Below are 11,828 nucleotides of genomic sequence, written 5' to 3' on the forward strand. Positions count from 1 at the left end.
TCATTGCTGGTGGGAGTACAGATTGAAATAACTCAGTATTACAGCTTTTCTCACTTGACAAAATCCTTGTAAGACATTTTAAAAATGTAGTACATAAAAGATACTCAGCCTAGTATGGGCTGTTGATCATTTTTAAAAAAAACTTATAATTGTCTGCTTTTATAGAATTCTGTTCATATAATAAAGCAAGATAGGTAGACAAGTTTAAGAAACTTGGACAATGAACACAGCAGTCTTGCGCCATCTGCTGCTCACCTCGTGGTACCTTATTGTGCACTCAGTAGGTGTTTAGTAGATATTTGATAAGTGAATAGGACCAGGAATGATGCCAAAGGATGATAAGAATGGAATAAAACAAGAACAACGAATTAACTAAGGTTATCTGAATTGTTGAATAAATTGCTTACATAAACACTATAATTTTTCACGATCAGGGCACTGTTACACTGGCAAATGTTTCCTGAAAATGAGGCAGCCAGCAACAGTGGCATAGCAGATTACTGCAGTACTAACTCTTCAATGAGTCAGTCACACACTCTTAGGAAATGCCTCCCACATTGACTCTGGGCTTGGCCATGTGATTTACTTTGGCTTGTGGTCCAACAAAAAGCACATGGGGCTTGCCTTCACTTGCTGCTCCTGTAAACCCTACTGACTGACTCCAGATGAAGGAGAGCTTGCTGGAGACACATGGCCTCCACCACCCCAGCCAATAGCTAGCACCAACATCCAGACACAAGAGTAGAGCCATCACAGACCAATTAGCTTCCAGCCAACTGCAGCCAGGTAAGCCAACTCAGCCAGGAGCAAAGCTAAACTGAGCCAAGACTAGAATCATGGCTAACAAAACGTCTATTGTTTTACACCACTAAGTTTTAGGAAGGTTCGTTATGCAAAAACTGATAATAAGTGGGGAGGGAGATAGGACTGGTAATCAAGGAAAATTTCTGCTTTACCTGTTTCTGTTTTTTAAATTTCACAATGAGAATATATTCATATACTACTTGTGTAAATTAATCTTATAAAAATATTTTATATTAGATTGATATTAAAGTCCTACTATCATCTTATAAACACATATACATTAAACAAAATAATGCAGTCCAAACGGAAACATGAATTTGAGAGGAGACATTAATACTGCTCAGGAGAAAATGGGTCAGTACAGAATACCATGGTATATTATGATGAAAAAAAGTAGTAAGACTATATTCATGATCATTGTCATGTCTCAATAATTCTATTATCAGCTTCTGGAAGTGTTAGAAGACATATAGCTCATATTTTGCTTCTCTGCTTCTTGTGCTTAGGTCTAATACATGTTCCCTCATTTTAATTCTCACATGCTAAGAAATAAAGATATGCTGAATAACTTTAGGCAAAAGTTAATTAACCTCTCCATGTTAATTAGAGGTTAATTAACTTTTGCCTAAAGTTATTCAGCATTAATATTAATTTATTAAATGGGGATAATATTACCTATTTTATAGAGTTGTTTTGAAGATAAATCATTTAGAACGGGGCACATAGTAAGGGCTCAATAAATGGTTTATCAGCTCTGTTAGTAAAATGGCGTTAAATTAAGCTTTTGACTAACCTTGCTTCTATTTTAAAATCACTAAGCATCATCAACCAAGGTATAATCCATCAAAATTAATTAATCTAATGACTTAATAAAAAAATGTTACTAAAAAACAAAACAAAATAAAACCTGGGAATATTTGTAAAAAAAAATATGGTGAAGAGAACTGAAACTCCAGGCAATAATGAATTAATATGGTCCACATTCCACAATCCTAAATAGGTTTAAAAGCCACTGGCTTAAATTTGTGTGTGTGTGTTAGAAATTCACAAAAGGCAAAACCAAAAAGAGAGCAATAAATCCTATTGTCACCTTTACTATGACTTCTGGCACACACTTTCAACATGTTTTACCATCGTGTAAAAAAGATAATAATAAAGGCACTACTGATGGCTTTGGAAAATAAGGCTCTTTCACAAGAGATTACACTTAACCTAATCTGCAGCATTGGAAAACTGTAGTTACTCCTTGACCAATGGTTTCAAACTGCCCTTTTTCAAGGCAAGATCTGGCCTGGACACTTTTCTGTCTACATATACACACATTGACAGTTAAAAAAGAAAAATCAGGCCTGGGGTGGGGGTATTTACAAAAAAAATTATCAAATTTTTAAAACGTGTTTTAAGTAGGTAGGCATGTGAGTCAGTGACCAACTGTAAAAAGTCTCACACCACAATGTGCAGGTATTTTAGTTCATCCTACTGTGAGGAATGAATAAACGCTACAAAAATTTAATCTTTCATTTGAGTCAAACATTTAAAAAAGTGCTTAGTATATACAGAAGTAATGTGGTAGATTCTGGCACATTCTGTGGTAGGTTACAAGAGTAAAGTAACACTTATGTTACTATATATATCAGACATTTGCTGGTAATTGTAGTTAATCATAATAATCCAATGAGGTAGAGATTATTAACTCATTTTACAGAGGAGGAAATTAAGGCCCACAGAAGTAAAATAATTTGCCCAGTGTCACTCAGCAATAGACAGTGGTGTGAAGAGTATGGGGCGGGGGTGCAAGGAAGCACATGAAGATAGTGCCATATGATTTATTCCTACAGACAAACACAATATTCAGTGCAGTAAGTTCTTTATCAGCAATGCAAAAGAGGGCTAGGACTATGGGAAACCAAAGAGATAATCTTTTAGGAATGGGCAAAGGAGTCACAGAAGGCTTAAAGAGGTTGATATTTGAATTGTCACTTTAAGGATGAGTAGGATTTATTAACTTCAATGCCAAGGCTCACCCCCACCCCCCTCATCCCCAATATATTAACCAAAATAAATTACTTACTTGAAATTGAGAAAAACAATTTTGAGAGAAATCTTCCTCAGATATATTATTCCATAGTTTTAAAACAAATAATATGATGACAGTTTAATTTTTAGGTTGCTTTTATGTGGCTTGTCTTGGTTTTTATTCTGAAATGAAATTTAGATTAGTCATTTTCTTGTTCTGAGAAACTAGGAGTATGCCAACATGTTTTAACTTCACATTTTTTCACATATCAACATGTATTCTTATTTACAAAGTCTTTCATTTCATCATCTCAAATAAAACCTAATTTAATATAGAAATTACTTTAAAGTGTAAATATATATGCAAAATAAGATATTTCTTTTAATTCTTGTTATATTTCCTTGGTAAATGTAATAAATGGAAAAAAATAGAAAACTCTTGTTATACTGTCATATACTACACAAGCATTTTTGAGGTAACACGCTTTCTTTTATTTTTTGAATCATTTATATAATAAATGCTCTCTCAACCCAAAGAAAATATAAAAACTTCCCCTGAGGAAATTGACCTCGAATTCCTAGTATTTCCTACAACTATCATGAAAAAGAAAATAGAATTGGACAAAAAAAACCCTCTAAGTTTTCCAATGACAATTTATGACCCTTTTTTCTCAGAATTTACTTTCCTAGGCATAGATTCAATTTCTGCTGCAGAAAACAGTCCAGTTTGCCAGTACTAATTAAGCAACAAAATATTTTCCATTAAAAAAACGAAATATTTAAAACTCTAGAGAACAAGAAACACAGAAGATCTGGAAAATTTAAAACGACTCTCTCCGAAACAAAACACTGCCCACACACCAAAAGGTTAAATAGACTGTTATTAAAAGGATTTTACTTATCATTTGTTTTTGTCTCAAAAATGCATCCATTTTATGTTTGGGCAGTGGAGTTTTTTAAAATCACCTAAGACACCCACTCCTGCTTTATCTGTATCTTATTTGAAAACTATAGGTTAACACAATTTTACCCAAATTTTACTGTACTTTAACTTCCATTATTCCTTCTCTTATTTACTAGTGTTAAAATGACAGCCAGGTACCAAAGTGACATACACCATACCATATCCCCTATATTTTAATAAGTTTCTAAGTATTTAAAATGTCTAGGGCTAATGGAAACATCTTTTGAAGCCTATTTAATCCCAACCTACATAAATAAGAATCATTTTTCCTTCATATTTTTAATTGAATAAATTCTAATCCAATCAAAAGACAAGAGAAAATGTAATTATAACACCAGAGGAACTTGAAAGGTCTCCCGATACAGTCCTTTTCTTTGAAAAAATTTATACATATAATTCCAGCATCAACTTTTATTTATATCTCTCTTAAATTCCTCTTGCTATAATCTAACCTTTATTATTATTTTTTAAAGGAGATAGATACCATTATCATAAAACGAACCCTAGTATAACCAGTTCTATAGGAGGATTTTAAGCACTACTGGACACTGCAGGCCCTCAAAGATTTCTAAGCTGTGTACATGTAATTCTTTTAATAATTCTTCTGAAGTTCTATATGTTCATCTTTCAACTATCATCAATGTGTTCCTACAATTTTCCCTCAGGTTTGGGGGCCAATGTGAAGCAGTGAAAGCTGAGTTAAGATTCTGTTTTCAGACCCAGCCCCACACCAACCAACTACATACAGGACACTGGACAAATCCTTGAGCTTACCTATCTAGATTTCAGTTTTCTTTACATAAAATGAGAGGATTTGACCAGAACAGTGTTTCCCAACCTCTTTCACATTGTAAATAATATTTATTCAGCACAGTGGCCAACAGGAGGGCATTTGGTGGCACCGACAGTGCTTGGTGAAAAATGTTTATTACATTTTCTTCATATAATTATAAAAGAAAAAATCTTAATAAGGTTTATAATAATATGAACTTCAAATCCAACCTTTTCTACATCAGGAACAATATTTCAAAATAACAATGATGTTTCATTTTTGCAGAACACACATGTACTATTAGGCAGTAACTTTGCAGCAAGCTAAATGACACATGGGCTGCACATTGCTAGGGGGATCCAAACCAGGCAAATATAGAGATTTAGGCCAAGAGCTGGGCTTCCCTGGGCAACATCCCTGCTACTGTGCCCTCTCATCATCAGTGGGCTGCACCTTGCGCTGGATGACATGCTCCTCAGGCACCCGGAATACAAACTCCAATAATAGCTCCAAGATCCCTTCTCCACAAGAAGCAGCTATATACTCTGTGGCTGGCTGAAGTAGATTCCAAGAAGTAAAGCACCTCCTTTAATGCACTTAAAATATTAAAAGGAACAGTAAGATAACTGCTTGTTGTTGGTAATCGTGAACTCGGCTTACAAGAACCCCAAAGCCTTCCTTCAGACCCCACTCCACCAGAGCCACCCTCCAGTAAACCACATGGCATCAACTGGAAGCTATGAATTAGAAGACCTCTAGCAAAACCTAAAATTAAACAGTATTGCTGTAATCATTTGACAGCTGTTTTCAACTACTATGCCTTTTATTTTCTTCTTCATTACCAATTCTTACAATCACAACATAAGTTAAAAATTTACTTTGAATAGGTATTACATGCACGTGGTAAAACATATTTAAAAATTACCAAACAGTATACTAAAAAAAATTTAGTTTTCCATCTTTGTCCCCTATTACCAAACTCTTATGTATCCTTCCGGAAATGTATTTGTGTGTGTATTTGTGTGTGTGTGTACACATATATATGTGTGTATATATATGTGTATATATATATTTACATGTGAACATATACTATATACATACATTTTAAAACCACACAAATGGCAGCATACTATACATGGAGTCTTGCGTCTTGCTTTTTTTTCTCTTAATATATCTTAGATATCGCATCACAGCAGTACATATAGTGTTGCCTCATTTTTAAGGAATGCTGCCTAGTATTCCAATGAGTAGATATATCATCATTTACTTACCCACTCCACTACTGATTTGTTTAGGTTGTGTCCAGTCTTTTGCAATGACAAATAATGCTGCCATAAATATTCTTATATGTTGATTTGACACATATATAAAATCTTTTAGAGGATAAAATTCTTGAATGAAATTGCTAGTTCAAAACGTATGTGCATTTTTAATTTTGAAAATGATTTCCAAATTGCTTTCCACAGAATACTTTATATTCCCACCAGCAATGTATGAGAATGCCCATTTCCCCTTCTTCTCACCCTCCCCAAGTTATACTACATAACCAATCTTTCCTAATTTGATAGTAATAAATGATATGTTGTCGCTTTAATTTACATCTTCATTATAAATAAAATTGCACATCTTTTCATATGAATTCTCTTTGCTCACTTTTTCTACTGGCTTATTTTCTAGGAGCTCTTTGTATATTAAGAGGAAATTAGTCCTTTGTGAAAAGTGTACAAATAAGATTTACTAATCTGTTTCTCATTTAACTTTATTTTTCTCTATACAGAATTTTATTTTTGTGTCGTAAAATTCAGCAATCTGGTTTCAGTTCTGTTTCATACTTTGAAAGGCCTTCACCGTTTCTAGATTTTATTTAAAATAATTCTCTTACATATTTTGCTTGTTTTCATATTTAAATCTTTGATTCATCTGGAAGCCAACTTTTTATATTTCCTGATGACTATCTCAACACTTTATTAAATCATTTTTCTTTTCCCTAATGATTGGTAATGGTAGCATCCATTATCATATACTAAGTTCTAATGTATATTTGAGTCAATTTCTGGTCTCTGTTCTGTTTCGCTACTGTCATGTGCCCAAACCACACTTTTCAAAACGTTTAAAAATTAAAATCCGTTCACACATAAATGGGTATAATAAAACTAGAAATTATGGGCTTGCTTTAATATAAGAATTATTTTGTAGTTCCTAAGCTGCAATTATACATTTTGGTTGATACTTATTTTGGAGCTCAATATGAACCTCAAATCTTTTTTTACTATATTTCTGAACCATACCTAAAAAGCCAGTTTTTCCTTAATTTTTGTATAGAGGTTTTTTTTTGTTTTTGTTTTTGTTTTAAATTATAAAAATCAATGCATGTTCTCTGTGGAAAATCTGAACTACAAAACACACCTCTCAGAGACAACAACCTTTCTATTTTGGTGTATTTTTTCTGTTTACTTAATAAATGACTATTTTGTAAACTGATTTTTTCACATAATATATTGACAGCATTTTCCCATATTTTTGTAGTCTTCTAAAACATGATTTTAATGACATAAATTCTACTATATGAATATGCCCAAATGATGTAACCATTTTCCAACTGTTGGACATTTGGGGTTGTTCTCTGTGATGATTATGATCTGTTGATTAATTCTTTGAGCAAATGCTTGAGAATTAAGCACTGTAATAAGCACTGACTATATAATGGTAAGCAAAAAAGAACACATAACTAACATTCATGGAGGTTATTGGGAAAAACAGAGGTTAATCTCCAACATATATAAAATTAGAACTACAGCAAGTGCTATGAAGGAGAGTTTATGGAGTTTTGAGAGTCTATGATAGGGAAGGCTTCCCTGAGGAAAGATAAATCAAAGTTTAGGTGAAAGAAATGGAAAAACATTTTAGGCAGAAGGAACAGCAGGTACAAAGGCCTCACTGTGGGAGGGAGCATGGCAAGAATAAGGGACTGAAATAAGGCCAATATGGCTGGAACACAGAGCAAGGTTAAGAAGAACATGGCTCAAGCCATGACTGAATAGAAAGGTAGGGGCTAGACTATACAAGACTTTGTAAGACATGTAGATGCCACCACATAAGACATGTAGCTTTGTCCTTATCCTAAATGCAATGGAAAGCTACGGAAGCATATCAAGTGGTAGGGTGATAAAATCACGTTTGTATTTTGAAAAGATCCCTCTCATTACGGTGTAGAAACAGAGTAGAAGGGAACAGAGTGGATTGGGGTAGGCCAAGATTTTGAGGCTATTGTTGCAAACGCATACAAAAATGCTAGTAGTTTACACTAGGGTGGTGATGGATAATGAAAAGAAGTAGATGGATTCAAAAGATAAATCAGATTTTGCCAAAAGATTTATATTCATAGATTAAATCCCTAAAACTGGAATTACTGGGTCAAAAAAGAACATTTCAAGGATTCTGATATGCATTGCCAAGCTGCCCTGCCGAGAGCAGTTTTCTCTTCATTTGTGAATTACCTTGTATCTGTTCCTCTATCGAGAAATTTATATTTTAAAATTCATTTTAAGTTCCTTTAAAAATGACAATCCATACTTCCTTCATGAAGCCTTCCCTGACTCCCCTTTTTGCCACCTATGTGGGTCACTGAACGTGTCCTTCTTTGAGGCATGGCTCTTATACAAACATTGCTATTATACTCCAAACAAACTGTTTAACTTATGTTTACATGTCTATCATTTCTACCATTCTGTGAGCTTCTGGCAAGTAAAAGTTGTTCATAACGACGGTACCTGAAAAACAGCTCAATTTTACATAGTAGGTTTTCAAGTGTCCACTGAGTGAACAGAATCACATATTACCAGATTCTACTGTGTCTACAGATTTAAGAGGGCTCCTGCTTAAGACTGATTTACTGTTATTTTAAATCAAATACAATACAGAAAGCTAGTAAAATTTGCTACTTGAGACTTCAAATACCCACTAAAGAAAGTGACGAATTTTGTTTGTGGTACATCGCTAAATCTCAGTAGTGCTAAAAAATCTTTCTCTTTAATAATTTTATCAAATAGGTATTATGTAATCTTAAAATATTTTAAAGTGATTTAGCAAAAAAAGGCTACGAACGAACAAGATTTTTATTAGAGAAATTATTTGTAATCTGTTGTTGATAAACGCTAGTTTTCAAAATTGTACTCATTTCAAATATATTTGATAATCTACAAATTTACCAACAAAAGGTTATTAAGCAATTACATAAATTTATCTAGTATTTCTGAATTATCCGTTTCTTATGTTGAAACACTTGATTTCATGTTTTACAGTTAGCATCTAGAACAGTCTACTAAAATTTTCACTAGCTGGAGAAAGACTTAGAGAGATTGGCAGAGTTCTTACAGTAATCTTAAAGACAAGCAGCTCCCTCTATAGTCTGTTTGGCCTACTTTGTTTTATTACTTGCTTTGTGAACATCTATCTCATTCACACTCTTCTATTTACTCCTACTCTGCATCTCAGCAGGGAAGCTTTTTAAAAGTAATTCTGTTTAACCTGGCGCTGAGAAACCATCAAATCTCAACATGAAGTGCGTTACAACAAGCAACTAAGCTTGAGTTGGGATATGGAAACTGGACAGGTCCACCTGAATCAGATTCTCACAATAAAGCATTAACATTTTATCAGAGCATTCATATCTATATTCAAATTTAAGTGAAAAACAGTCTTCTAGTTATTACATTACTTCCCTCCATTAAAACAAGTTACAAAAATGCTGTTACAACACTCAATACATTGTTTTGTCAAAACAAGACGTTTTAAAAACGAGTGAAAGAAAAACAAGAGGGTTTTTTTTTTTTTTTAATAATTCCATCACTCACATGAAGAAAATTTAACTGATTCTCTCAGGAATCAATATCCTCAGTTAACAAGGGATTAAATCAGTCAGGATTTACCAAATTTGAATATGCCACTTTTTAAAATACTTTTTAAAATTTCACCAACTTAAGATATGAGAGCTTTTAAAACTAAAACTTTTGATTTATTTCTTAAATTACTCAAGATATGCCCTGAAAGCACATGACAATCAGAAGTCAACTGGACTGTTTTCTAAAGCAGAAAGATAAGAAAAACAAAGAAACTGAACTAGTAAAAATGTAATAAACCAATCAGTTCAGAATTTATAATGTAAATCTGAAATTACCATTTTTGGGGGAGAAAATTTCTTCTGCTGCTATTTTTCAAGATCTCATTTGTAAAGCAAAGAATTTTAAAACATCTTTTCTCCAAACCAAGACAAAGAATTAAGGACTTCCAAAATTAATTACTATATATGTAAAACTTAAGATATGGTACTTTATTAACATAGGTTTATCATGTTATAATTTTTCATTATATTACTAACAAGTAAATCTATAAACAATTTGTACTTTCAAATAGTAAGTCTGTCTTCATTAAAAATTCTAGCATTCAGATTTTTACTAAGCCCGACTGGCCTTTCATTTACATTATTTTCAAGTTTTATTTTATTGCATGAACTGGAGTAGTTTTCTTTGGGGAGAGAATTCAGAAGCACATAATTGTACAGGTTTTGTTTATGTTTAATTAATGCTAATTTTACTGGGAGTTTCTGACATGCTAAAAATGTTGGTTTGATTTCTGAAAGCTGTAAATTCTAAATGTATGCCAGTGACTTTTTTCACCTGTTGAGAAAACAAATTTTTTTATGTTTGAAACTATGAACTATACTTATAGCAAACTCAATAAGATAATCCTTAACGTGAAGTTTGGGTTTCTCTGTAGCAAGTTTCATATTCTCAACGTAGGTACAAAAAGTCTTACTTTTATATTCATTTACATTATACATTTCAGGTATGCTGAAAAACAGTGGCTTGGGGTGAGGGCGGGAGGGTGGCAGGGGCTGGTAATCTATTGTAAGATGTCCAGGAGAAAAGAAACATTTCTTTCATACGAATATTTCACTTGTCTTTTTTTTTTAATATTGAGAAACACAAAAGTACATCACAGTCTTTATCTTTTTTAAAGACTACTTTCTCACATAATAGAATTATTGCTAGCTCACAGTGAAACTCATATTTCCACAAACAAAACTTTCCTTTACATAAAACAGAGTTTGAAAATCATTCAAGGATACATATTTAATGACTTCTGTAGAGGAAAAAAAACTATTTGTAGAAAAGTAACTCAAATCATACAAACTGTAATACATAGAAATGACAGTTATATCCTATGTACATGTCGATTTACAATTTGGAAATCTGGCGGAACAGAGCTACATCAACATCACTATTTTATTCTTTCTTTGTACCTGAAGTGAGAACAAACAGTATATTACACTGAAATTCCAATTAAAAACAAAGACAGCAGCACTATATTTAAAAGGACAGAAAATCTATCTTCCAGAATACTTTATTGCCTCTATTTTCCAGCCTCCAAATTTTTAAATGTTACACTCTAAATAAATTGTTGATAGCACTCAAATTCCCCATCTTATAAGGTCCATATAAAAAATCTTTTTCACTATTTTAAAAAGAAACGCTACCAAATCTAACAACGTTGAAATTTTTAACAAAGAGAATTCACATTAAAATATAACTGCTTGGAATGAGTGCTTGTGTTTGGGAAAGTAGCACTATTACCGTGGTAGTCCACAGAAACTGACTGTAGTAGTAAGATGAATGGTGATTAGGGTAAGGAGCATCAAGTGGGAAATGCTATCTAAAATCCCACAGGACAATACATTGCTAGAGGTAAAAGCATCCCTTTCTGGAGATAGCTCCATTATTTCACGTAGACAGTTCGAAGCTTGAAGAAAAGCAAACTAAAAAAATTTGGCCACTATCCTATTTATATTATAAATTCCCAAGAGCTTTTCAGAACGTAGCTTATCACTGCTGTCTCCCCCACCTCGTTCTTCAAAATAGTTTTTTTTTTTTTGGTTTGTTTTAAATATACGTGTATTTGAAACGCAACTCTACACAACCCAGCATAGGGAGATGTAAAAATGTTTGTATTGCTTAGTTTAGCTGTGGTCCTTAAGAAATCTACGCTATTAAGTGGGAACCATAAACACGCGTTTCCGACTTGCACAGACACACATTTCCCTGAAAACATTGCACCTGAGGATGCTGCCCCGGCCCCAGACTCCGAGGCTGTAAACTCGAAGGATTCATGACCTGCACTCACAGCAAGCAGAACCACACGGTCACTTCAATGAGAAAGATTATCGGGCCCCAGGCGCCACGCTTAAGCCTACTGCATCCCCGGAAGGGGCAGAGG

At 33.4% G+C, this 11,828-nt stretch overlaps 1 protein-coding gene across 1 annotated transcript in view; it reads right to left on the reverse strand.

The window, feature by feature from the left end:
• REV3L (REV3 like, DNA directed polymerase zeta catalytic subunit) overlaps nt 1-11,828 on the reverse strand; it is a 136,691-nt gene that overhangs the window by 123,960 nt on the left and 903 nt on the right.

The sequence above is a fragment of the Pteropus medius genome, unplaced genomic scaffold (assembly GCF_902729225.1).
Source record: "Pteropus medius unplaced genomic scaffold, Ma_sr-lr_union100, whole genome shotgun sequence".
In the NCBI taxonomy this organism is placed as follows: domain Eukaryota; kingdom Metazoa; phylum Chordata; class Mammalia; order Chiroptera; family Pteropodidae; genus Pteropus; species Pteropus medius.